Source organism: Macaca nemestrina, chromosome 1 (assembly GCF_043159975.1).
Source record: "Macaca nemestrina isolate mMacNem1 chromosome 1, mMacNem.hap1, whole genome shotgun sequence".
NCBI lineage: Eukaryota > Metazoa > Chordata > Mammalia > Primates > Cercopithecidae > Macaca > Macaca nemestrina.
Window position 1 is genome coordinate 230,040,158 of NC_092125.1, and position 27,941 is coordinate 230,068,098.

Consider the following 27,941-nt stretch of genomic DNA (forward strand, 5'->3'; position numbering starts at 1 on the left):
CCACCTGTGTTCCTCAGCTGGGGGCCTCTCCTCCACCTGCAGCGTTCACATCTAGGCTCTGCCCCCCACCGTGCCTCCTCTGCTGACCACGCTGGGAAGGGTTCTCTGCCTTTAAGGGCTCTGGGATTGCACCAGGCCCACCGGGTGATCCAGCATGCTCTCCCATCAGGGTCCTTCCACACATCTGCTCAGCCCCTTTGCTATGGAAGGCCACGTATGCCCAGGTCCTGGGACTTGGATGGGGACATCTTTGGCGTCCATGATTCCACTCACCACCGTGGGGAAGCACACAAAGTCCAATACGTTGGCAAAAGCCTGCATGTCCCAAAGGCTGGAAGATGTTGCCTGCTGGGCCCAGCTGCTCCCCTGACCTCAGTCCAGAGCCAGAGTTTAGGTTCAGGTGTCATTTCAGGAGGGCTTGTGTCCCAGAGCACTGGGAGTTTGACTCTCCCTGGGACTCTCCCAGCAAGTCCAAGGGTTTTCATGGAAACTGATGGGAGTGTCGTGACCACCAGCAACTTTGGGGTCTGACCCGATGCCCCCCACGCCTGCTTGTACTTATGGCCAATCCTTCTGCAGGCCAAGCCCAGAGCCCCCTTTGGGTTCCTTAACTGGACTCACTCTGACCCTGCCCATCTCGCCTCCTTTTTCCTGGAAAACTTAGCTCCTTCTCGGGTCAATCGGCCTCAGAGTCAGGTTTGAGAGTCCCATCTTCCTTCAAACCTTTGTCCATACCAGCCAGGAGGCTCAACAGGTCTTTTTGTTCTGAACATCACTGTGAGCCACAGGCCTGCGAGAGGGCATGGTGACCGGGAAGGAGAGAGAGAGTGAAGCCTGCCCCGTGGCAGCCCCACCTCTGGCCACTTCTTCAGGACACCCTCTCCCGCTTCGCCAGCAGCCTCTGTGCTCGGAAGGTGCTTACCGCAGCCTCCATCCCTCTCCCACCTCCCCCTTTCCTTTTTAAACTTTCTTCTTCAGCTGATTCTCTCTCCCAGGAAGGGCTTTGATCTGAAAAGGAAACAGGAAAGAGAGGAAGAGATGGCTTGCAGGGCCCGGCGGTGGTCTGAGGGTGCTGGAGCGCCCATCCCCATCTCTGATTTCACCCCTCCCTTCTCTACCTGGCAAGCGGCTGGCTTTTATTTTCATCTTGTTCTCAACTGCCAAGTCTGTGACGTGAGAGGCTCCAGAGCCGAGTGGGAGGTAGCATGGGCTGCCTGGGTGTTAGTGCGTGTCATGTTCCACCAGGGTTGGGGTCTTGACAAGGGTGGGGCTTTGGTGGCCCCGTTAGCAAACCCTGGCCCGCGCCCCCAGGCTCCCTGGACATGGACCGCCCTGGTGCTGAGGATGGAGACTCTCCTGGGACATTGCTATCATCTCAAAGCACAGGGAGGGAGATTTGGCGAGGGCAGCTGCTCAGCCTCGGAGCTGTTACCCCATGCCTGACGATACACTTGAACCTGAGAGGTTTAGAAGGGTGGGGCACCCTGAACCCCACATCCACACAGCTGCGACGCAGGTCTCCATCCTAGACCAAGACCACCTGAGCTCCCGGCCCACTTGACGCTTCCCCAGGGACATTTCGAGGTCTCCAGGAGCTGCTTGGCTCCATCACCAGGCCCCTGGCCCCTCCCCAGGGCCCATGGGTCCAGAAACCAGCCCTGAGTGATGAGTGCTTCGCTGCAAGAGACCAGCATTTCCCCAAAATACTCATGTGGGAGTTGCTGCTCTGCTCTGAGGCAAAAAGACAGGGCCAGCCTCCCCTCAGCCCCACCAGCCCTTCTTCCTACCAGCCTCTAACCAGAGCAGGTGGTGACTGCCCCAGAACAGTACCATCCGGGGGAGAGAGGCCCCGAACCACGACTGCAGCCAGGGACCTCTCCTCACCACCCACGACCACATGTGGGAGGGGCCTGGAGGCCAAGAAGGGGTCAGCAGGTGGGTGGCGTGAGTCCCAACGTGAAGGTGAGGGGCACCCCCCGGCTCAGAAGCCCTGGGCAGATCCGACAATGGGGTTAGGGGCTGTCAGTGTTGGGGAGCAATGAGCCAAGGTGGCACAGACACAGAGGACCACAACCTGCTCCTCCCCTCCTCCCTCCACGCCCACCCCCAGCACACGCTGAAAGTGAAGTTTAACAAATTTTGTTTGACAAAACTTCACCACTAGCGCTGCATCTGGGGAAACTGAGCCAGGCCACACCCCTGTCAAATGGGTTCTTAGCTGAGGACAACAACCACTTGGGGATGTCTGATGACCTCGGAGTATCTCTCCACAGACGAGCGCTCACCGACCGGCCTTGTGCTCTGTTCTGCAGCACCAAATCTCTGAAGCTTCAGGGGTAGGACCCTGGTGAGTGTTGGGTTCCTTAGTCCAGAACTTTCCTCCCCACCGGCCCCCATGTTCCCTCAGAGAGGTCAGTCGGGCCCAAGGGCCGCGTGGGCGTGACACACAGGAACTTGCTGGGTGCCCCCAAATTCAGAGCCACACCTTCTCGGCGAGTCCCTCCACTGTCCAGGAAGGCGGTGGCGGTTCCATCCCAGGACAGAACAGTCACCTTCCTGGAGCCTCGGACTTGCCGGAGAAGGCCGAGCTTCCGCAGAAATCCCCAGGGCTCTACAAAACAGGCTGGAGCAGAAGGACACCCATGTGGGCTTGGCACCAAGTGGGTGATTCTAGAAGAATCTTTGGCTTCCCCATGTCCCCACTGAAAAGTAGAAAGGGACACCCAAACTGTGGCTCCGTATGCGGAAGGCATTTCCACCCAGCAGGACTGCCTGAAGGCAGAGCGGAGCTGCAACAGCCGGCCCAGCGATGCCCTCCTGGGAGGCTGCCGGGGCCCTCCACGCTACAGCATCTAGCTAGTTTGGGAGCTCTCTGATCTTTCCAGTATCTGTGGTTCTGGGATCGAGACACATGTCCAGGTGTCCCCACTCCATGCGGGCCTCAGAACATCACCTTTCCCCCCTTCCATCTTGACTGTGCTCCAACCCCACCCAGGGTGTATAACCCAATAGCTTGGCCCCAGGAGCCACGACGGACTGGCTGTACCACCGACATCGTCCCCATCTCCAGGCCCTACCTCCCAGGCTGATCACCCACAGCCTCGTCTTCTTCAGAAGAGCCTTGAGGGGACTGGAATGTGTCCAGCCCTCACACAGGAGATGAAAAATCGCCCGAGATGGGCATGTCGGTTCTAATAGGAAATGATGATGTGGAATGAGGACTTGTTTCTACCGTCCCCGGTGATTTATAAGGACGGGCCTGTCATCAGAAACACAATGTCTATTTTCAGCTTCAGATTCTAACGAGTGAATATATTACAATAACTTTATTTAAAAAATCAATGCACATCAATTCCATTTTCAAGCTAATTGCCTTGCGAATGCTGCAGCATAGAAGCCCAGGCAGCTACGGTATGCGTCTGATTTACGCCGAGCGGGCCACAGATATTCGCCCGCTGCTTTGCTTGTTTCTGCTGGTGGAAGGTAGGAGTGAGCGCCTCCCTGCCTAGTGCACCTGTCCTGGTAGGAGGGGAGCCGGCGAGGGCAGCCCCTGCAGGGGCTGTCAGGGTCCGGGGTGCCCTATCTTTACAGCATACTCGTCATGGTGAGGACCGACGAGGGCTGCCCCTACACCATGAAGACAGTGGGACGGCAGCCCTGGGCCCTGGGATCCTGGGCAGGCCCTCTCCTCTCTTGACTTCGGTCATTCGCCTCCAAGGTGCGGACAACGGTGCCCCTGGCACAGGGCTTCCACGCAGTTCATCATGACACACATCATCACCGTCACTGTCATTGTCATCTCATTGCTGCTGTTATTAAATACTCTAATTTCTAAATAATCATTGTTGTTCTCATGCCAAGGAGTCGTGAAATTCAAATGAAGTGATGCATGTGAAATTACTTAGTATGGCACTGTCTCATCTACATATGCAAATCACCATCAGCCCCTAAAGCACTGACAGGTACTAACCTGAAGTGTTTCTGACAAGCAAATCCCTGAGCAGGATATTTGCCTAGCAAGATGCAGGTGCCTCCTTCTGCTTTCCTGGGAACCTGGGGTGTCCCCTCCTGAAGAGATCTCTGTGCCCCCAACACGTGCACCAGAGCTGACAGGCCTGTGGGTCCAGATGCAGGGAAGAGAGAGATGTCCTGCCTGGCAGGGCCATGGGACAATTTTGGCCTGTCCTGACCCTCAGAGGTAAAACGAGCCCTCACCACCCCTGCCCTTTCAGTCTATTCAAGCTGCTATGGGGGAACACCACAGACGGGGAGGCTCTCAAACAATGGACATTTATTTCTCACAGTCTGGAGGCTGGAAGTCCAAGATCAAGGTGCTGGCAGATTCAGCTCCTAGTGAGGGGCCCCTGTATTAGTCCATTCTCACACTGCTATAAAGACAGGGGAATTTATAAAGGAAAGAAGTTTAATTGACTCACAGTTCTGCATGACCAGGGAGGCCTCAGGAAGATGAAGGGGAAGCAAGGCACGTCTTACGTGGTGGCAGGAGAGAGACAGTGAAGCGGGAAGTGCCACACTTTTAAACAATCAGATCTCCTGAGAACTCACTCATGATCATGAGAAAGCATGGGGGAACCACCCCCATAATCCAATCACCTTCCACCAGGCACCTTCCTCAACACATGGGGATGACAATTTGAGATGAGATTTGAGTGGGGACACAGAGCCAAACCATGTCACTCCCATCCTGACTTGCAGACAGCGCCTTCTCACTGTGTCCTCACTGGTGGAAGGGGCCAGGCAGTGCTCCAGGGCTTCTTCTTATAAGGGCATTCATTCCATTCATGAGGCTCCGTCCCTACAGCCTCATCACTCCCCAAAGTCCCCGCCTCCCAATCCCATCACCCTGAGGGTTAGGAGTTCAACCTATGAGTTTTGGGGGTACACAGATACACAGACGTGCAGACCACACCAGTCGTGGGTGTTGTTTGTACACAGTAGGGGACGGGGAGGCGGGGCAGGGCTGACCACCGGCTCCACCAAGCTCTGGGTCAGGACCTGGAACAATTTCCCCTGGCTCTGAGGGAGTTACCCACAGAAGCTGGGGTCCAGCCAGCCGGCTTCTCTAGCCTGGCCAAGGGCACGGCAATTGCCAGCAGCCATTCCTGAGACGCTACCTCCGTGGGTTGGGGAGAGGTTCGGGTCAGCCTCTACTTTCTCACCGAACCTTTGCTCTGTGCCTCATACACACAGTGCCACTTCCCTCCCCGAACCATCCCAGGCACCAGGCCGAGTCACTGGTGATGACCTGGGCTTGGTGAGGCAGGCGGCAGGGCAGCAGTGGCACTGGGTGGGAGGCCACCTGCCGTCAAGGCCATGGTGGGCACTATGACTCTGGACAGCTCACCTCACTCTCAGGACAGACTCCCGGCATAGGTCACCTACAAGCCAGATCCCACCTCTGCTAAGGAAGCCCACGGGACAGCTTCAGTATCTGCATGTGTCTGGGAAGCTGTCCAGCATCACTGAGTTATAAGAGCGCAGAGAGCTCATCGGGCATGGAGAGGGTGGGCTGGGGGGTGCTGAGTCCTTCACCTCTACCCTCTACCCTCTGAGTCACAGAGATCTGGCAGCTGGACCAAGAGCTCCTGCAGCCTGTGTGATGAGGGGGAAGGGACTCCCTGCTCCTGGCGAAGGTCGTTTGGCCACCACCAGGGAAGCCTCTCCCTTCTGCCACTTCGAACCTGCTCAGAAACAACAGCCAGATGAGGTCAGCTCCACCCGCAAGCACACATCCCGCCTCCAGGAAGCCTCGTCCGTCTGAACATAATCGGTGGTGTGGGGAAGCTGCCTGGAACCACACGGTAAACCTTGGTTCCGAGCACATTCTTTCTGAGCAGAAGAGCAGGCTCCTTGGTAAGTGCCGTACATCTGACAGGTTAATGATTTATTAAGGGTAATGAAGTTTAATCTAAACAATTACTTCCAACTGGCTTCATCTTTGAATCGTTCAAGTGAACAAGGCACCATCGTGCACTCCCGGGGTGAGCTGAAAGCCTGCTGAGCACACGGTCCTGCTGCACTTGTCAGCCCTGCCTTTCCTCGGGCTGGGATTGGAGTGGTGTTGAAAGTTGAGAGAGAAGCTGGGCGCGGTGGCTCATGCCTGTGATCCCAGCACTTCGGGAGGCCAAGGTGGGTGGATCTTGAGGCCAGGAGATCGAGACCATTCTGGCTAACAAGGTGAAACCCCATCTCTGCTAAAAATACAAAAAACAAACAAAAAAAATTAGCTGGGTGTGGTGGCACACGCCTGTAGTCCCAGCTATTCGGGAGGCTGAGGCAGGAGGATCGCTTGAACCCAGGAGACACAGGCTGCAGTGAGCCGAGATGGTGCTACTGCACTCCAGCCTGGGTGACAGAGTGAGACTCCATCTCAAAAAAAACAAAAAATAAATAAATAAGAAAGTTGAGAGAGAACAACGCAGAGAGAATCACCTTTGGGTGTGGTCATTGGCCCCTCCGCGGAAGAGGAAGAGGATGCTGAGGCTGGAGATGATGGTCATTTTGTCCAAGGCCACAGAGCGAGACCAGCAGCAGCTGGGGCCATCAGACTGCAAACAGGCTCCTTCCCCAGCAGACACTGGCAGAGGGCTCAGCCGGGATCTTCCCGGATCTTCCAGATATTCCAAGGTGCATATTCACGGCTTCCAAGGGCATCATCCCATCCCTGAGTCTCCAGGTCCTGCTGGAAAAACAGTCCTTTTGCAAATGAGGAGCTCTGGATCAGCCCCAGCTCCAGGTGCACTTTCAGGCCGGACAGGCATGGCGGAGGACAGGCTGCACTCACCGAAACCCCTGCCCCCAGGGCTGTGGCTGCTGCATCCACACTGCAGCCTGGAGACTCAGCGCCACTCCTTCCCTCTGCACCTTGTCCCCTCCTGTGCCTGGCTAGGAAGCCAGGGGTGTGCAGCCTTGCTGTGGGCACCATCCCTGCAGCCTTTTGTGAACTGGGAGCTTCTGGTGGCAGGCACCCGGGTGCCTGAACTGGTATCAAGCTGGGTGTGGACTTTCCGTCTCATTTCTTGGGTGAAGTCAAATCAGGTGGGTCCCTGACTATGAGCAAGCACTGTCCAGCGGGAGAAAGAACCATCAGTGCCTCAGTGGGGTGCAGGGAGAGAGACGGGGGCCAGTACAAATGCCTTCAGGGGTTCAGAGGGAGCCTGGGCCATGCAAGCCAGTCTTCCTCATCCTCATCCTCTACATCCCCATCCAAGGACAGCTGTGGCCCTCAGAGCTCACCTGGACTCTGGTGGAGAAACAGACAAGTCAACAGAAAGCTGTGGTCCCACACGGTGAACACAGCAGGACGGGGGTGGTTGCAAGAACCAGGCGAGACACCCCTAGGCCAAGCGGGGATTCAGAGGAGGCTTCCCAGGGGCAGGATCCTTAGGCTAAAACTTAAGGGCAGGAGTTAGGCAGGCAAGGAGGTGCCTGGGGAGTCCATGAGGTAGGGAGAGAGGAGGACTCCAGGCAGGGAGGAACAGCCTGTACGTGAGGCATGGTGCGCTGGGCACCTGTCAGAGAAGTTCAGCGTACAGAACAGAGCTGGATGGGGGCTGACGAGGAAGGGGTAGGAGGGTAAGAGATGAGGACAGGGCGAATCATGCAAAGAATTTGCAGGGACTGCATCCTGAGAACCCTAGGGCTTAAACCAGAACGGATATTCTTACAGTGGGGGAATTTGAAAAGGGTTTTGAAGGATGAGTAGGTGTTCCCAAGAAGAAAGATACGAAGCTTAACATTCCAGAAAGCAGCAGCAGAATGGACAAACATGGAGGTGCATAAAAGAGCAAGAGGTCTTTAGGAGGGCTGAGGTTGAGGACTAGATCATAGAGAACCTGCCAGAAAACAGCTGAAAAGGAGGTAGGGTAATGACGGCCACTGAACACCAGGTTCTGCAGAGCAGGGGTGCCCCTGAGGGCAGCGGGGGCAGCGGGAAGTGAGCGGCAGTGTTTGTGGCGTGGGCCATCTTCACACTGTGCGCTAAAAAGATGAGGCCAGCGACCACATGGGAAATGAACTTGAGACGTCTTGAGCTGGTGTTGGAGGGCAGGGATTAAATAATCATTGGGAAGAGATGAAGCGGGCCTGAGAACAAACATACTTCTAAACGTGTATCTTTATTGATTTTTTTTTTTTTTTTTTTTTTTGAGACAAGGTCTCACTCTGTCACCCAGGCTGGAGTGCAGTGGCACAATCTCAGCTCACCGGAGCCTCCACCTCCCTGGCTCAAGGGATATTCCTGCCTCAGCCTCTCAAGTAGCTGGGATTACAGGTGCGAGTCACCATGCCCAGCTAATTTTCATATTTTTAGTAGAGACAGGGTTTTGCCATGTTGCCCAGGCTGGTCTCAAACTCCTGACCTCAAGTGATCCACCCACCTCGGCCTTCCAAAGTGCTGGGATTACAGGAGTGAGCTACCATGCCCAGCGATTTTTTTTTTTCTTAATCACCAAAATAACACTGGAAGAAACCAGAGGAAAATCCAAATTTCCCATAATTTTACCACCAAGCCATACCCACTGTTGGGGTGCTGCTGTTTATCCTCCCAGCCTTTGGTCCTAGGAGAAAATGCACACAAAAAAAAAAAAAAAAAAAAAAGCGCCTGGGATCTTATTGAACTCATAACCTACTTGTTCACTTAATACATTCTGAAAATAGGATGAACATTTCATAATATCACCTGATAAAAAATACTGCCCTTCACTTAAACAAGGTGACAAGGTGATTGGCCGCCGTTTCCAGTGCTGCAGGGAGCACCCTTGAGTTGCGGTGCACATCGTTGAGGATTTCTCAGAACAGACATTCCTGGCAGTAGAGGTGCCCGGTCCAGAGCGAGGACGCCAGGTAGCTTTCGATGCCTGCTGCTCACCAGCTGCAGGGGAGATTACACCACGTTCACCCCACCTGCCATCTTCAGAACTCCCCGATCCCCAGCACCCTGGTAATATCCGTGTGACATTATTTGTTCACTGCCAATTTAATGAAAAGCAGCCTCCGGGCTCAACGTCTCACTGTGAGTTTCTCTTGACTCGAGCTTGACCCTTCTCGGCAGCCTCGCTGGCCATTTCATCAGAGTCTAGGTTTGGGCACCATCCCTGCCTGTCTAAGCTCTCGAGGTCCCCGCAGGTGCTGTTCCCCTGTGGAACACTTCTCCCCACCCCATTACAGGGCTGGCTCCCTCTCATCTGCAGTCCGGGAAACACCGTCCTGACCTGTCCAGCGAGGTGGGCTTCCCACCCAGGCACCAGCTGAGGCACTTGATTCCAAACCTTGATCCTTTCTGACCCCCCAGGCTCCTGCCCAGCTGAGGGCTCCCAGGAGGTCTCATACCCAGTGCTGACAACAGTCCCCACCATGGCAGGGCTCAGTAAAGATTCCAGAGGAGGCCGGGCACAGGGGCTCACGCCTGTAATCCCAACACTTTGGGGGGCCAAGGCAGGCAGACCATGAGGTCAGGAGATCGAGACCATCCTGGCCAACATGGTGAAACCCCATCTCTACTAAAATGCAAAAAATTAGGCGGGCGTGGTGATACACACCTGTAGTCCCAGCTACTTGGGAGGCTGAGGCAGGGGAATTGCTTGAACCCAGGAGGCGGAGGTTGCAGTGAGCCGAGATTGCGCCACTGCACTCCAGCCTGGGCGACAAGAGCGAGACACTGTCCAAAAAAAAAAAAAAGATTCCAGAGGAAAATGATTCAGCCAGTAAATCAATAAAATGGGTATTTTTCTTTTTTCTTTGTGATTTTAAAGAGCCCTCTATATTGACTTCCTGACTTTAAAAATAAGGGGAGGAGCCAGGCACAGTGGCTTACATCTGCAATCCCAGCACTTTGGGGGCCGAGGCGGGTGGATCGCTTGAGCCCAGGAGTTTGAGAGCCACCTGGGCACCATGGTGAACCCTGTCTCTGCAAAAAATACAAACATTAGCTGAGTGTGGTGGTGCACGCCTGTAGTCCCAGCTACTTGGGAGGCTGAGGCGGAGAATCACTTGAGCCCACAAAGGTCAAGGTTGCAGTGAGCCTCTGCACACAGCCTGAGCAACAGAGTGAGACCCTGTCTCAAAAATAAATACATAAAATAAAGTAAAAATTCAAAAGCCTTCTCATTGGTCTGCTTTCCTGGGTAATTTTTCAATCAATCTCTCTTCAGAAACCGGTGGCCAACCTGAGAGAGCCCCACCCATCCCCACCCATCCCCACCCATGCGCCCACGTCTCTCCTGCTCTCGCGCTCTCTTTCTGACTCTGTTTCTCTCTCTCTCTCCCTCACTTGCCTCCTCTCTCTCTCTCGCTCTGTCCCCGTCGCTCTCTCCCTCTCCTCCCTCTCTCTCTGTTTCCCGCTTTCCCCCATCTCTCCTGCTCTCTCCTTCCCTCCATCTCCCTCTCTCCCCTATTTCTCTCCCTCTCTTCTTTCTCTCCCCCTTCTCCCTCTTTCTGCCCTTCCTTCTCCCTCTCTTTCCCTCTCTCTTCTTCTCCCTCTCTGTTTCTTTCCCCTTCTCCCCCCTCTCCTGCTCTCCTTCTCCTCCATCTCCATCTCCCTCTCTCCCTTACTCTCTCTCTCCCCTATTTCTCTCCCTCTCCCCTTCCTCCCTCTTTCTCCCCCTTCCTTCTCCCTCTCTTTCCCTCTCTCTCCTTCTCCCCCTCTCTCCATCTTCCTCTCTCTTCTTCTCTCTCTCCGCCACCCAATTTCCCTCTCTCTCCTCATCCCTCTTCTTTTTCTCTGACTTCCTCCTTTCCTCCCTTTCCTCCTCCTGGAGAACTAACTCCTGCCTTGAGGCTCTGCCAAGATCCTGACCTGTGACCAGGGCGTCTTTCAGGGCACCCGTGAGCCAGCCGCAGCTGCAGTAGCCCAGCTGGGACACTCACATGCTCTGCCTGCCCCCTGGCCTCTGGGGTCCCCATGGACACCCCCACTCAGTAGAGGCCGCCGTCCAGCGTCCGCCCTGGTCCGTTGCCCAGAGCTACTCCCATGCACTCTTTGTGGAAGAAGTCTGTCTGGCCAAGGCCTGATTCGAAGCGAAGCCCCTCTGGGGAGCTGATGTAATTCATAATTTGGCCCAGACTCCATAGGATGACCACGGGCCCAGCGTGGCACAGTTATTATATGCTAGTGCGTCCATGAGCAATTTAGTTCAGTAATTGATTTTCAAGCAAGGGAGATGGAAATTCCTTGATGTGAGATGAATGTACCAAGGGAAGGAGGGTCCCCTGTTCCCAGCACAGCCAGAGGCTCCCAGGGCAAGATCCATGCCAGGCTGGGCCCGAGGGTCCGAGCTGCCTGAGCTAATACCCCAGACACTCAGGAAGCCATCTGTACACAGGGGCCACCCCTGTGTGATCACAGCACAAATCATTGAGCAGAAATTTCTGTTCCTCCCTTGGCTGTATATTAAGTCCTGGCCCAGCATCAAAGGGACAATTTGGCTGAGAGAGACGGGAAGGTGTGGTGGGGCGTCTCATCTCTGTCCATGGAGACATGGCCCAGAATACAAGAAACTGACCGAGAAATTGGAGCAACGTGTTAATCCATCACTGCTCAGAACCATCACTATTTGGCCACCAACTCTGGCAGTCGTCGGAGACACTGTGTTCTCTGCCTTGACTGTAGGCCTGGAGGAGCTGGCCATGGGGCAACGAGTGGGGGATACAGTTTCCTTCCCTTTCTCTGGAAACGTCAGAAGTGCACCCTCACTTGAGGAGCTCAGGGGTCATGTCGACTCACCACTGCAGCCCCCAGGTGAGGCCCTGCAAATGGCTGTTCTAGAACACACCCTGGCATTCACCGAAATGAAAGATGTAAACCAGAATCCAGCCTGAAGCCAGCGCTCCCACCAGACAGGAGGTGGTGTCAGGCCACCTCCCACCCTCGATGGCCCAGACATCACCTTGGGAGCCCTTGGACATCTCTCCATCTCCCACCAACAGACAACCTCTCCATGATGTCTATGGACAGACCAGTTCTATTCCCTGCTCACCAAGAACAGCATGGGAAGTTTCCCATGCTCGGCCACCTCCTCTCCCCAGATGCCGTGTGCGCAGCTGACGCGAGGAAATCAGATGCCACTTCCCCGGCAGAGGCCGCACGTGGGCAGGCACCCGCTGAGGTACACAGAGTGCTTGCCTCTGAAGGGAGCTTCTAAGTGGGTAACTGTGCTGCTGTTATTCTTGCAGGGCTCAGGAAGGGCCCCGTGGGACAGCAGTTCATTTGCAGCTAGCAAATACAATTTCCTGGTTCGGAGGCCTGAACTACAGAACTGAACGTCTGACTTGGGCACCTTGCAAGACTGGGCACCTTGGGCACTGGGCCGATGGCCTGGTTGCCTGTGGTCGCCTGGAGGCAGCTAGAGCAGCCGTTTCATGGCAGAAGAGCAGAGAAGAGCCAACCAGGCTCCTTTCCCCCAGCAACAGAGGGAGCTGCCCCACAGTGTGGGCCCTAGGCTGCTTGGAAACCCCAGCACGACCGGGCTCTGTCAGCTGGGGAGCGATTCCCACATCTGGCGTCACCTGGTAGCCCTCGGAGGGCAAACTAAGCCCAGCATTAGCTTAATTAATCATAATTAGGAAGGCCAACCTGCAGCAAATATAATTAAGTGATTCCTTCAAATCCAGATATAATTGACTTTCGGATTCCCCACTGTTTGGGATCATCCAAGCTACAGCGTTCCTCCCTCCAAGTAGACAGCTCAGACCCTAGAATGAGACCCCATCTCCCAATCACCTCGACTTCCTGCTGCAGAACTGCCCATGTCTCTCTGCCTCTTCTTCCTCCTCCTCCTCTTCCTCCTCCCCCTCCTCCCTTCCCCATCACTGTGTCCTCCTCTTCCTCCTCCCCCTCCTCCCTTCCCCATCACTGTGTCCTCCTCTTCCTCCTCCCCCTCCTCCCTTCCCCATCACTGTGTCCTCCTCTTCCTCCTCCCCCTCCTCCCTTCCCCATCACTGTGTCCTCCTCTTCCTCCTCCCCCTCCTCCCTTCCCCATCACTGTGTCCTCCTCTTCCTCCTCCCCCTCCTCCCTTCCCCATCACTGTGTCCTCCTCTTCCTCCTCCCCCTCCTCCCTTCCCCATCACTGTGTTCTCCTCTTCCTCCTCCTCTTCCCTCCTTCCTCCTCCTTCCTCCCCTTCCTCTCCCTGCCACCCTCCCCCAGTACCTGCCTGCTCACAGATCCTGGTTCAGGAAACACACCAGTTCCTCATCCAGTCCCAGACCGCTTGCTCCAAACAAGAAGAACCCTGAAACCAGGCCCCATGCAAGGAAAGAGAAGCGAGGCTCTGACCCTGAGCCTCCACCTCGAGCCCAGCTCCCAGCACCCCCAGTCCAGCAGCTCCCAGCCCCCATCAGGAAAAGAGTTGGGGCCAAAACCAGCCAGGAGGAGCTAGTGCCCACCCAGCATGAACCTGTGTGCCCTAAAACACTGTCAAGTCTTGATTTCATGAAGAATGATGAACCTGGCAGTGCTGCGGGAGCAGGTGGTGTTTGCTTTCATGAATAAATTATTTACTGGTGATTTCCGAGATTTTGGTGCACCCATCACCTGAGCAGTGTACACTGTCCCCAGTGTATAGTCTTTTATCCTTCACCACCCTCCACCCTTCCCCGCAAGTCCCCAGAGTCCAATGTATCATTCTTACGCCTTTGCGTCTTCGTAGCTTAGCTCCCACATATGAATGAGAACTTATGATGTTTGGTTTTCCATTCCTAAGTTACTTCACTTAGAATAATAGTCTCTAATTCCATCCAGGTTGCTGTGAATGCCATTATTTTGTTCGTTTTTTTGTTTTGTTTTTTTTGTTTTGTTTTGTTTTGTTTTTGGTCTGAGCAGTATTCCATATATGGGCATTTTCATATATATCACATTTTCTTTATCCACTCCTTCATTGATGGGCATTTGGGCTGTTTTCATATTTTTGCAATTGCAAATTGTGCTGCTATAAACATGCACATGCAAGAATTTTTTTTCATGTAATCACTTCTTTTCCTCTGGGTAGATACCCAGTAGTGGGATTTCTGGATCAAATGGCAGTTCTACTTTTTAAGGAACCTTCTCACACTCTTTTCCGTAGTGTTTGTACTAGTTTATATTCCCATCAACAGTGTAAAAGTGTTCCCTTTTCGCCATATCCACACCAACATCTATTTTTTTTTATTATGGCCATTCTTGAAGGAGTGAGGGGGTATCACACTGTGGTTTTGATTTGCATTTCCCTGATAATTAGTGATTTTGAGCATTTTTCCATATGCCTGTTGCCCATTTGTATCTCTTCTTTTGAGAATTGTCTATTCATGTCCCTAGCCTACTTTTTTATGGGATTGTTTGTCGGTTTTTTCTTGCCGATTTGAGTTCTTTGTGGAGATTCTGGATATTAGTCCTCTGTCAGACGTACAGATTGTGAAGATTTTCTCCCACTCTGTGGGTTGTCTGTTTACTCTGCTGATCATTTCTTTCGCTGTGCAGAAGCTTTTCAGTTTAATTAAGTTCCATCTATTTTTCTTTGTTTTTGTTCCATATGCTTTTGGGTTCTTGGTCATAAAGTCTTCGCCTAAGACAATGTCTAGAAGGGTTTTTCCAATGTTATCTTCTAGAATCTTTACAGTTCAGGTCTTAGATTTAAGTCTTTGATCCATCTTAAGTCGATTTTTGTAAAAGGTGAGAAATGAAGATCCAGTTACTTGTAGCTTGCCAATTATCCCAGCACCATTTGTTGAATAGGGTGCCCTTTCCCCAATTTATGTTTTTGTTTGCTTTGTCAAAGATCACTTGGCTGTAAGCATTTAGCTTTTCTCTGGGTTCTCTATTCTGTTCCATTGGTCTATGCACTTATTTTTGTGTCAGTACCATGCTGTTTTGGTGAGTATGGTCTTATAGTGTAGTTTGAAGTCAAGGAATGTGATACCTCCAGATTTGTTCTTTTTGCTTAGTCTTACTTTGACTATGCAGGCTCTTTTTTGGTTCCATATGAATTTTAGGATTGTTTTTTCTAGTTCTGTAAAGAGCGACAGTGACATTTTGATGGGGATTGCATTGAATTTGTAGATTGCTTTTGGCAATATGATCATTTTCACAATATTGATTCTACCCATCCATGAGCATGCGATGTGTTTCCATTTGTTTGTGTCACCTATGCTTTCTTTCAGCAGTGTTTTGTACTTTTCCTTGTAGAGGTCTTTCACATCCTTGGTTAGGTATATTCCTAAGTATTTTAATATTTTTGCAGCTATTGTGAAAGGGGTTAAGTTCTTGATTTGATTCTCAGCTTGGTCACTGTTGGTGTATAGCAGGGCTACTGATTTGTGTACATTAATTTTGTATCCTGAAACTTTGCTAAATTCATTTACCAGTTCTAGGAGCTATTTGGATGAGTCTTTAGGGTTTTCTCATTATATGATCCCATCGTCAGCAAACAGCAACAGTTTGACTTCCTCTTTACCGATTTGGATGACCTTTATTTATTCCTCTTGCCTGATTGCTCTTGCTAGGACTTCTAGTACTATGTTGAATAGAAGTGGCGAAAATGGGCATCCTTGTCCCGTTCCATTCTCAAGAGGAATGCTTTCAACTTCTCCCTGTTCAGTATAATGTTGGCTATGGGTTTGTCATAGATGACTTTTATACCTATGGTTTGTCCCTTCTATGCAGATTTTGCTGAGGGTTTCAATCATAAAGCGATGTTGGATTTTGTCAAATGATTTTTCTGCATCTAGTAAGATAATCATACAATTTTTGTCTTTAATTCTCTTTATGTAGTGTATCACATTTATTGACTTATGTATGTTAAACCACCCCTGCATCCCTCGTATGAAACCTACTTGATCATGGTGGATTATCTTTTGGATGTGCTGTTGGATTCGGTTAGCTAGTATTTTGTTGAGGATTGTTGCATCCATGTTCATCAGGGATATTGGCCTGTAGTTTTCTATTTTTGTATGTCCTTCCCTGCTTCTGGTGTTATGGTGATACTGACTTCATAGAATGATTTAGGGAGGATTCCCTCTTTCTCAGTCTTTTGGAATAATATCAATAGGATTCGTATCAATTTTTCTTTGAATATCTGATAGAATTCAGCTGTAAATCCATCTGGTCCTGGACATTTTTGGGCAATATCTTTATTTCCATTTCAATCTCACTGCTTGTTACTGATCTGTTCAGAGATTCTATATCTTCCTGGATTAACCTAAGAGGGCTGTATATTTACAGGAATTTATCTATCTCCTCTAGGTTTTATAGTTTATGTGCATAAAGGTGTTCATAGTAGCCTCGAATGATCTTTTGTATTTCTGTTGTATCAGTTTTGATATCTCCCATTTTGTTTCTAATTGAGCTTATTTGGATCTTCTCTCATCTTTTATTAGTTAATCTCATTAATGTTCTATCAATTTATCTTTTCAAAGAACCAGCTTTTTGTTCCATTTATCTTTTGTATTTTCATTTGTTTGTTTCAATTTCATTTAGTTCTGCTCTGACCTTCATTATTTATTTTCTTCTGCTGGGTTTGGGTTTGGATTGTTCTTGTTTCTCCAGTTTCACGAGGTGTGACCTTAGATTGTCTATTTGTGCTCTTTCAGACTTTTTGATGTAGGCATTTAATGCTATGAACTTTCTTCTTAGCACTGCTTTTGCTGTATCCCAGAGGTTTTGACAGGTTGTGTCATTATTATCATTCAGTTCAAAGAATTTTTTCATTTCCATCTTGATTTCATCATTGGCCCAATGATTATTCAGGAGCAGGTTATTTAACTTCTATGTGTTTGCATGGTTTTGAGAGATCCTTTTGTGATTTCCAATTTTATTCCACTGTGGTCCGAGACAGTACTTGATATAATTTTGATTTTCTTAAATTTAATGTGACTTGTTTTATGGCCTATCGTATGGGCCACCTTGGAGAATGTTGCATGTGCTGGTGAATAGAATGGATATTCTGCAGTTGTTGGGTAGAACGTTCCTGAGTATCTGTTAAGTCCATTCGTTGTAGGGTATAGTTTAAGTCTATTGTTTCTTCATTGACTATCTGTCTTGATGACCTGTCTAGTGCTGTCAGTGGAGTATTGAAATTCCCCACTATTATTGTGCTGCCATCTATCTCATGTCTTAGGTCTAGTAGTAATTGTTTTATAAATTTGGGAGCTCCAGTGTATATATTTAGAATTGTGATATTTTCCTGTTTAATCCTTTCATCACTACATAATATCCCTCTTTGTCTTTTTTAACTGCTGTTGCTTTAAAGTTTGTTTTTTCTGATATAAGAATAGCTACTCCTGCTCACTTTTGGTGTCCATTTGCATTGAATATATTTTTCCTCCCCTTTACCTTAAGTTTATGTGAGTCCTTATGTGTCAGGTGAGTCTCCTGAAGACAGCAGAAACCTGACTGGTGAATTCTTATTCATCCTGCCATTCTGTGTATTTTAAGTGCAGCATTTAGGCCATTTACATTCAATGTTAGTATTGCGATGTGAGGTACTATTTTATTCATTGTGCTGTTTGTTGCCTGAATACTTTTTTTCATTGTGTTATTGTTATATAGGTCCCGTGAGATTTATGCTTTAAGGAAGTTCTATTTTGGTGTATTTCGAGCATTTGTTTAAAGATTTAGAGCTCCTTTTAGCAGTTCTTGTAGTGCTGGCTTGGTAGTGGCGAATTCTCTGGGCATTTGTTTGTCTGGAAAAGACTGTATCTATCCTTCATTTATGAAGCTTAGTTTCACTGGATACAAAATTACTGGCTGATAATTGTTTTGTTTAAGCAGGCTAAAAATAGGACTCCAATTCCTTCTAGCTTTTCTGCTGTGAAATCTGCTGTTACTCTGGTTTTTCCTTTATAGGTTACCTGATGCTTTTGCCTCACAGCTCTTAAGATTCTTTTCTTCATCTTGACTTTGATAACCTGAGGACAATGTACCTAAGCAATGATCATTTCGCAGTGAATTTCCCAGGTGTTCTTTGAGCTTCTTGTCTAGATCTCTAGCAAAGCCAGGGAAGTTTTCCTCAATTATTCCCTCAAATATGTTTTCCAAACTTTTAGATTTCTTTTTTCCCTGGGAACACCAATTATTCTTAGGTTTGGATGTTTAATGTAGTTCCAAACTTCCTGGAGACTTTGTTATTTTTTTTTATTCTTTTTTCTTTGTATTTGATGGATTGGGTTAATTTGAAAGCCTTGTCTTTGAGTTCTGAGGTTCTTTCTTCTGCTTGTTTGATTCTATTGCTGAGACTTTCTAGTGCATTTTGCATTTCTCTAAGTGTGTCCTTGATTTCTGGAAGTTGTCATATTTTTTTTTAATTTATGCTCTGTGTCTCACTGAAGAATTTTCCTTTCATATCCTGTATTATGTTTTTATTTCTTTAAGTTGGACTTCACCTTTCACTGGTGCCTCCTTGATTAGCTTAATAATCAACCTTCTAAATTCTTTTTCTGGCAATTCAGAGATTTCTTCTTGGTTTGGGTCCATTGCTGGTGAGCTAGTGTGATCTTTTGGGGGTGGTAAAGAACCCCGTTTTATCATATTGCCAGAATTTTTTTTCTGGTTCCTTCTCATTTGGGTAGACTGTGTCAGAGGGAAGATCTGGGATTCAAGGGCTGCTGTTCAGATTATTTTGTTCCATGGGGTGCTCCCTTGAGGTGATGTTCTCCCCCTCCCCCTAGGGATGGGGCTTCCTGGGAGCCGAACTGTAGTGATTGTTTTTCTTCTTCTGGGTCTAGCCACCCAGTGGAGCTACTGGGCTCTGGGCTGGTACTGGAGAGCGTCTGCCTGCAAAGAGTCCTGTGATGTGATATGATGTCTTCAGGTCTTGCAGCTGTGGATACCAGCATCTGCTCCAGTGGAGGCAGCAGAGGAGTGAGGTGAACTCTGTGAGGGTCCTTGGCTGTGCTTTTGTTTAGTGCACTGGCTTTATGTTGATCGGCCTCCAGCCAGGAGGTGGCACTTTCAAGACTGCAACAGCCACTGTCCCATAAGGAGGATACAAACTTGCCCTAGAGACATCTGTAAAGTATTCAGGACTCTCAGACAGTGGGCAGGGCCATAGGGCTCCCAAGAGATTATGACCGTTGTCTTTGGCTACCAGGGCAGGTAGAGAAAGAACACCAGGTGTGGGTAGGGATAAGCGTGTCTGAGCTCAGCCTCTCCTTGGGTGGGACTTGCTGTGGCTGCTTTGGGGGATGGCGGCGTGGATCCCAGGCCAATGGAGTTATATTCACAGGGGGGTTACAGCTGCCCCACTCTCACCATCCTCCAGAAAGGGGACAGCAGCTGGAGACTGAGTTAATCATCTATCTGGTCTACATGATGAAGCCTCCATGAAAATCCCTCCACTATGGGGTTTTGAGTGCTTCCAAATAACTAAACATATGGGGGTACCTGGAGGGTGGAACGCTGCAGAGAGGGCATGGAAGCCCCGTGTCCCATGTCCCATGCCTGGCCCTGTGCATCTCTGTCCAGTTGCCCCTCTGTACCCTTTATAATAAACCGTAAATGTAAGTAACGAGTTTTCCGGAGTTCTCTAAGCCATCTTAGCAGATGGCAGAACCTTGATTTACAGCCATCGGTCAGGAGGTCTGCAGGCTCAGACTCGTGATTGGCATCTGAATGGGGCAGTCTTGTGGGGCTGAGCCCTTCACCTGCGGGGTCTGACACTAACGCCAGGTAGATCGCGTGAGAATTGACGCCCAGCTGGTGTCTGCTGGAGAACTGAATTGATGACTGGGGGTGGGGGGAACCCACATTCTTGGTGTTAGAAGTGTTCTGCATCAAGTGATGAGAGAAGAGCAGAGAAAAGAGTGTTTGGTTATTTTCCTGCTATGCACCAGCCAAGCCCTCCCAGAAATGCTCCCGGAGAAGCTCCCCAGCCACTGTCCTGAGCTGAGCCATGGGAAATGTTGTGGTCCCTGCTGAGAAGCAGCTGGTCTGACTCAGAAGAGCACAGGCTGTCCCCACGGCAGTCCCGACCATATCCATCATAGAGAGAGGAAGCCGGAGGGACGGCGGCCAGGGTCCCCTTGGGGCCAGCCGCTCTGTGCCAGTGCTGAGATGACTCAGGCACTCGGTGGCTGTTATGGGCTTCCTTGGCCCCTGTCTACCCTCCTCCTCCCTGGCCTGGACAGAGGACACCAAGCCTAACCCCTGCCCACTTTGCCCTTTCTTCTCTGGCTGCAAACAGACCCAGCTGGTCACTGAGCCCCACTCCCACCTGCATAGAAGATTTATTCTCTCACCGTTCTGGGGGCTGGAAGTCCAAGTTCAACGTGTTGACTGCCCTCCCACTGAAGGTCTGTAGAAGAATCCTATCTGGCCTCTTCTGGTTTCTGGTAAGTGTGGTCATCCTTGGAGTTCCCTGGCTCGTGATTGCCTCGATCACATCTCGCCTCCATCTTCACATGGCTTCCTCCCCTCTCCAGATCTCCCTCTTCTTATAAGGACATCAATCATTGGATTTGCACCCCCCGCCCTTGATGACATCTGCAAAGATTCTGTTTCCAAATAATGTCACATTCACAGGTACTGAGGTTAGGACTTCATCATGTCTTTTTGGCAGGCATGATTCAACCCATGTGTAGGAGATTTGGCCCCGCCCTGCGGTGTGCTGCTGAAGGGAAATAGCACAGCCGGCTTGATCCGGGTCAGATCAAGGGCTGGGAGACCACTACTTGGGACTGGAATAGGCCATGTGCTCAGCTGCCACTGACAAGCAGCAGGGCTTGCATGGGTGGGCATGGGCCACACCTTGCCTGAGTCTACCTAGCCCACAGCCTCTGGCCCAGGGTATGCCAGAGGTGGACAGCCTGAAGGAGACACTTACTTCTTCATTTACTCAAAAAATATTTATGGGCAGTCTGCTAGGTGCCAGGAACTTGTCCCAAGCTCTGAGGATAGAGCAGAGCCTGAGTCCTGCCCTCATGAAGCTGACACTCTGGGAGATAAAGACAGGCAGTAAACAACTAATGATATAATGAAGTGCAAGTGGCAAGTGCCACAGAATAAGAACAGGGAAGCAGGAAAGGGATGGCAAGGGATGGAGCCACCACAGTCAGAGGGATTGATGAGAAAAGCCTCTCCTGGGAGGCTTTACTTGAGAAAAGACACTGCCACCACCACCACAACCCACACTAAGCTGCCAAATCTCCCCAAAGTCCTCCAGTTTTATGGAGTCACCTGTCTTTCAATCATTAAATAAAAGTAGACCCAAATCCGGGTTCAACATGTGAAAACTCCACACTTCCCCTCTTGAAGGAGTTTGTTTTATGTTGGTGGGGGCTGCAGGTTTTCCTGGCTCCACTGCATTTTCCACCCGTTTGCAATTCCCAGCAGGCATGCAATATCCCTGTTGCACCCCAGAGCCCCCGACTCTTGCTTGCTTCCTTGCTTGTTTCCTGGTGTCCGAAGCCCCTCCCACTCAAGGCTATGGGTGCTATGGGGTTGCTACTGGTGCTGAGGGTGCAGAGGTAGTGACACTCAGCCCCACCCAGCACCAGGCTGAAGCCTGATTCCATACATTCCTGTTATGAAGAGCACCTTCACCTAAACACCCAGCTCTCCCTAGCACCACTTCCTGGGATAATCCAGCTTCCAGCCCATAGCTGGGTTCCTCTCTCCCTCACACCCCCCTCCCTCCTCCCATTCATTAACTCTCTTCTCTTTTCCAACCCTAACTTCAACCTGTGTCTTCACCACTACTATCACCTTCATGAACCTGCACCCCATTTCTGCTCCTATAAGTAGGCAATGCATGATCCAATTTTCCCCACCATGCCCTGAAAAATAGATGCAGAGAATCAACTTTCATATCCAAAGAGGCTTTCAAGGTGTTTTACTCAATAAAAGACTGTTTCTCAGCAGTATTAAAAAAAAAACCCACAGACCAATGTTCCTCATTAATATAGATGCAAAACTCTTGAGATAACATTAGCAAACTGAGTCCAGCAATGTGTTAAAAGAATATCCTGGAAATGCAAGGCTAGTTCAACCTTCAAAATTCCATCAATGGATTTTTAATCTACCACATAAACATTCTAAATAAAATAATTCATATATTAATTGATGCAGAAAAATCATTAGATAGAAAATGTCCACTTATGATAAAAACTTTTGGCAAAGTAGGAACATAAGGGAACTTCCTCAATCTGATAAGGAACATTTTGCAAAATACTTACAGCTAGCATCATATTAAATTGTGAATGACTGAATGCTTTCTCCCTAAGATCAGAAACAAGGCAAGGATGCCCACTTTTGTAACTCTTATTCTTCATTCTGTGAAGATACTAGGTAGGTAAATACTAGGTAGGGCAATAAGGCAAGAAAAAGAAATAAAATGCATACAGATTGGAAAGGGAGAAATAAAACAGTTCGTATTTGCAGATGATATAATTGTCTCTGTAGAATGAACTGCAAACATACCCCCAAAAAACTAACAAATGAATAAGTTTTTCAAAGTTGCAGGATGCAAGGTCAACACACAAAGTCAATAATACTTCTTCATAACAGCAATGAACATGTGGAAATCAAAATTTAAAAGTCAATATCACTTACATATCTCTTAAAATACAGGATAATTAAAAATAATCTAACAAAACATGTACAATAACTGTATAACGAAAACTAAAGATGCTTATAAAAGAAACTAAAAACTGCCAGGTGCGGTCACTCATGCCTGTAATCCCAGCACTTTGGGAGACTGAGGCGGGTGGATCACCTGAGGTCAGGAACTCAAGACCAGTGTGGCCAACATGGTGAAACCCCTTCTCTACTGAAAATACAAAAATTAGCCAGGCGTGTTGGCAGGCGCCTGTAATCCCAGCTACTTGGGAGGCTGAGGCAGGAGAATCGCTTGAACCTTGGAGTCGGAGGTTGCAGTGAACTGAGATCGAACCACTGCACTCCAGCCTGGGTGACGAGAGTGAGACTTCATCTCAAAAATCTCAAAAAAAAAAAAAAAAAAACAAAAACAAAGAAAAGAAACTAAAAACCTAACTAAACATGGAGACATAACATGCTCATGGCTTGGAAGATTCATGTAGTAAACATTCCAATCTTTCCCAAATGGATCTATACATTTAATTCAATTCCCACAAAAATCCTGTAGGATTTTTGAAGACATAGACAAACTGGTTATAAAAGGAACTAGAGTAGCTAAGACAAATACAAAAAGGAAAATGGAAACAGGAAGAATCCTGTTTTTTTAGGCTTAATGGGCTTCAGCTACAGTAGTCAAGACTGGGTGTTATTAGCAGTGGGCCGACACGTAGATCAATGTAACAGACCACACAAGTACAACTCACTAAGTTTGCACAAAGGTACACATGCAATTCAATAATGAAAGGATGGTCTTTTCAACAAATGGTATTGGTCATTCATAAGCAAAACACACACACACACACAAAAAAAACCTTAACCTACACCTCACTTTTATACAAAAATTAACTCAAATGGATCAAAAATCTAAATGTAAAATGGAAAACGGTAAACTTTTAGAAGAAAATATAGGAGAAAATTTCTACCACTTAGGTTTAGGCAAAGAGTTCTTAGCCATGACACCAAAAGCATGATTCATAAAACAAAAAAAATAGACAAATTACATTTTGGCAAAATTAAAAATGTTTTCTCTTCCAAAGCCACCATTAGAAGAATGAAGAGAGAAACTATGCATAAATCACATATCCAACAAAAGCCTTATATTGAGAATATACAAAGAACTCTCAATACTCAACAACTCAATTTTAAAAGGTCAAAAGGCTTAAACAGGTGTTTCACCAAAGAGGTTATGTGGATGGCAAATAAGCACATGAAATGAAGTTCAACACCATTAGTTATTAGGAAAATGCAAATTGAAATCACAACAAGAGACCACCACTGTCTTAGTCCATTTTGGCTGCTATAACAGAAAACCACAGACTGAGTACTTTATAAAGAACAGAGATTTCTTTCTTACAATTCTGAACCTGGAATATCTAAGATCAAGGGGCCAGCATCTGATGAGGGCCTTCATGCTGTGTCATCCCACATCCCAGAGGTGAAGGAAGAAGGACAAAAGAGCGTGCACAGGAGAGCAGGCAGAGTGGGATGAATGAGCTTTTCGTCAGGAACCCACTCCCACAATAATGGCACCAATTCATTCATAAAGCAGAGCTCTCATGACCCAATTGCCTCTTAACAGTTCCACCATGACAGTTAAATTTTGACATGAGTTTTGAAGGAGACATTTGAAACACAGCAAACATGTGGTAAAGTCAAAATATGATAGTATCAAATGGCGGCAAGGACATGGAGCAACTGGAGTGCTCATTGTTATTCACAGGAATACAAAACGGTATAGTCATTCAATAAGACAGTTTGGCAGTTTTTTAAATAAACTTAAACATACACTTACCATAGGACTCAGTCACCTCTCTCCTAGGCATTGTCCCCGGAGAAATAAAAACTTAGGTTTGCACAAAGACCTGTATGCAGATATTTAGAGCAGCTCTACTTATAATCATCAGAAACTAGAAACAAACCAAAGGTCCTTCAGATGAATGCATACACAAACTGATGTGTCCATACAATGGAATTCTACTCAGCAACAACAAGGAGGGAACTCTTGATCCACAATTTGGATGAATCTCAGAGGCATTTTGCTGAGCGAAAGAAGCCCGTCTCAAACGGCAACAAACACACAACATGATTCCATGTGTATGTTATTCTCCAAAATAGAAAACCATGGTGACAAAGGACAGATCAGTGATGGCCAGGAGTGGGATGATGGACAGGTGCTGACACAGAGGGTAGCATGAGGGGGCTTCGTGGGACGATGGGGCTGTTCTGTGCCCTAATCAAGGTGGAGTTTTATGAGTCTATACGTGTATTAAAATTCATGGAACTGTAAACTAAAAAGAAGCCTATTTTACTATAACTTACTTTTTAATTGTATAAAAGGAGGAATGACTTAGGTTTTTTTCAAACAATTTTTTCTCTCCCCCAAGAAAACTCCCACCCCCAGCTGTTAGAAGTTCACCTTTTCTTCTCCTCTCATTAACTTCTCCTTCGGCATCTGTAAGGTAACCCTTGGCCTGTCCAGAGGAGAACCCCTACAGCCCCTAGAACCTGGGATGCCGCAGAAGCAAATCTCCTTCCATAGTTTCACAGGCTGCCTCTGAAGATGTGAAGGGCTTGATTAGTTGGACCCTTTTAAGGAAGTTTCGCAGTTCACCTTCCTGGGCTGCTGGAGAGACGAGGTAGTTGGGCCTCAGAACCAGAATTCACTCTTGCCCCTGACATGGAATTGGGGTCATGGCTCACTGCCTTGACCTGGGAGAAATTTCAAGCCAAGTCAGAGGGAAGGACTGCACCAGGACAGGCTGTTGGGGCTCCAGAGACCAGGAAAAAAAGAAAAAAAGAAAAAAAAAAAAACCTCAGCAGGCACAGCAGTCTCCACTGCGTCGGAGCCTGGGGTTGGTTCTACAGCTATGCAGACACTGTCAGCACGCTGAGGAGGACCCTGCAGTGGGATCATGTCCTTGGAACCCCAGCTCAGCTTCATGAATATCCTAAGCTACCAGTTTTCTCCAGCAAAGCTCAACCACCCTGGGCACTCCTCCAGGTCTGGATATGGAAGGTGATTCTCAGGCAGAGCAGAGCAACCCCACACCTTTTGGTGGGGCCCCTGGAAACTCAACAGGGAAGGGACCAGAAAACAGGAACAGAAACCTGGCTGTGCTTTGATGGCACCTCTTTTCACCACTCCGAGGCTCACGCCGCCCCCACCCTCCCACGGTGCCCTCCAGAAGAGGGGGTGGGTGCGGTGATGCGGCCCACGGAACAGCTTCACCTGCAGCTGTTGTTTTAATGCTAACTTTTCAGCTATTCCCAAGGCCAGGCTCGAGTTTGATTAAACTCCATTCTTGTACTTTCTTCTCTGCCCAAACCCATCTTGCCAAGGCAACATAATAAAGTGCAGTAAGTGGCTTCGATCGCTCACCAGAAAGTGATTTTCTCAACAAGGGCTGAGGGCGATTTGGGTTCACTGGGTCCCAGAACCTATTTGCTGGACTTGAGAGGTTTTTTTGAGACCAAAGTATTTTGAAGTATGTTTTGAGGCTAACGTATTTCCATCTCTCCCTGGATCGGAGGTTTGTGGAGTTTCAAATATGCGTGTTATAATAATAAACACAAGCTTGACAGTTTACTGTCTCCCTGGGGAATCCAGGCCTGTGCCACTCCTCTCCACAGCACTGAAGACATAAATAAATGCATCAGCAGCCACAGCAGCACCAGCGGACCCCAGCTTATTCCTGGAGGACAGCCAGCGTCAGGGGCCACCACGGAAATGGGGGTCTCCATCAGGAATAGTAGCCTGGAGAGTTTTAATTTATTTCAGATGACAATGCCCCCTGTCCCCAAGGTGGGAGCATGGCATCATAGACAAGCAATGTGTGGTTCCGGTGCCAGGGATGGAAGGCTGGAGCACTCACTGCCCTGGCCCCTGATCTGGTGCCCCAGCTTCCAGAATCGCCTCCTACCACTCCATCCTCCCCGGCACCCCATGAGCTCCCAAAGCCCAGCTATGGTCTCATCATGTCCCCACTTAAAACACAATAGCTCCCAAGGACCCCCGGGAGAAGAAAGCCCCACTGTGAGACACGGGCAAGCCGTCCTCAGTATCCACCTGGAATCTTTTTTTAAAAAGGAGGCGCCTGGGCGCAGTGGCTCACGCCTGTAATCCCAGCACTTTGGGAGACCGAGGCGGATAGATCATGAGGTCAGGAGATCGAGACTATCCTGGCTAACACAGTGAAATCCCGTCTCTACTAAAAATACAAAAAAATGGCCGGGCGTGGTGGCGGGTGCCTGTAATCCCAGCTACTTAGGAGGCTGAGGCAGGAGAATCCCTTGAACTCAGGAGGCAGAGGTTGCAGTGAGCCAAGATCGTGGCACTGCACTCCAGCCTGGGCGACAGAGTGAGACTCCATCTCAAAAAAAAAAGAAAAAAAAGAAAAAGGAGGCTACTCCTTCTTACTCCTTTTTTAAAAAGGAGATAGAAAATAAAACAGTGGTCATGGTGGGGTTGGGGTAGGAACTGGAGAAATGTGAGCCAAGGGATACGAAGCAGACACAGAGGCTGAACAGTTCTGGAGGTCCAGTGCACAGCCTAAGGATGATACTTCACAATACTGCATTGCGCTCAGGATTTTTGCTAAAAGAGTAAAATGTAGGTGCTCTTGCCACAAAAAAGGGGATAACTATGTGAGATAATCTGTTAATTTGCTCGCCTATCATAACCATTTCACTACCTATATATGTATCAAAATATCATGTTGTACATCTACATTTATACTTACAGTATTTTTATAGTCTACTATATATTTTTTAAGAACTCAGCAGTTCCCCATGGTGGTCTCTGTCCTCACCCAGCTCCCAGCCTCCCCCTGCTCTCCTCTCTACACACTCTCTGCACCCCAGCCTTTCAGACACTTGCACCCCAATGCAGCACAGCTGCACCCACGGCCAGGCTTTTGCCCTGGCTGTTCCTCTGCCAGGAAGGACCTCCCTCCCACATCCTGCCCAGCCTTCCCTGCCATGATGACTTTGTCTGTGGTCTGTTTCCTGACAACCACTCCCTCCCACATCCTGCCCAACCTTCCCTGCCATGATGACTTTGTCCATGGTCTGTTCCTGACAACTTCGTGGTATTATAAATAGGTGCCTATGTGTCTTTTGTGTCTGTTTTTTTTGTTTTGTTTTTTTTTTTCTCCAGCTACACTAGGAGCTCTCTGGGGGCCAAAACCACTTCTCTGGATCCCAGGACTTCATCAGCATTTCAGATGCAGAAAAACAGAAAACAGAGAAAACATACATTTTATAAATATCCCTTGTGATCCTGAGAACTAGAGGCTCTTAACATCTGACTCTGCTGTCAGGTCCCTTCCTCTGCCTAGTCCTCTCTCTGAAATTGCTACCCT

The 27,941-nt window shown here is 48.9% G+C and overlaps 1 long non-coding RNA gene across 3 annotated transcripts in view; it reads right to left on the reverse strand.

Moving 5' to 3' along the window:
• Positions 1-4,468: 4,468 nt before the first annotated feature.
• Positions 4,469-27,941, reverse strand: part of LOC105496654 (uncharacterized) — a 77,098-nt gene continuing 53,625 nt past the window's right edge. The window contains exons 3-6 of one of the 3 annotated variants that reach the window (XR_011606377.1): positions 7,258-8,893; positions 6,806-7,084; positions 6,454-6,703; positions 4,469-6,215 (exon numbers count right to left, since the gene is read on the reverse strand). This is a non-coding gene — a long non-coding RNA (uncharacterized lncRNA). Of the gene's footprint in view, positions 6,216-6,453; positions 6,704-6,805; positions 8,894-27,941 lie in introns of all 3 variants that reach the window. The other 2 variants (XR_011606376.1, XR_011606375.1) reach the window with 2 other exon arrangements.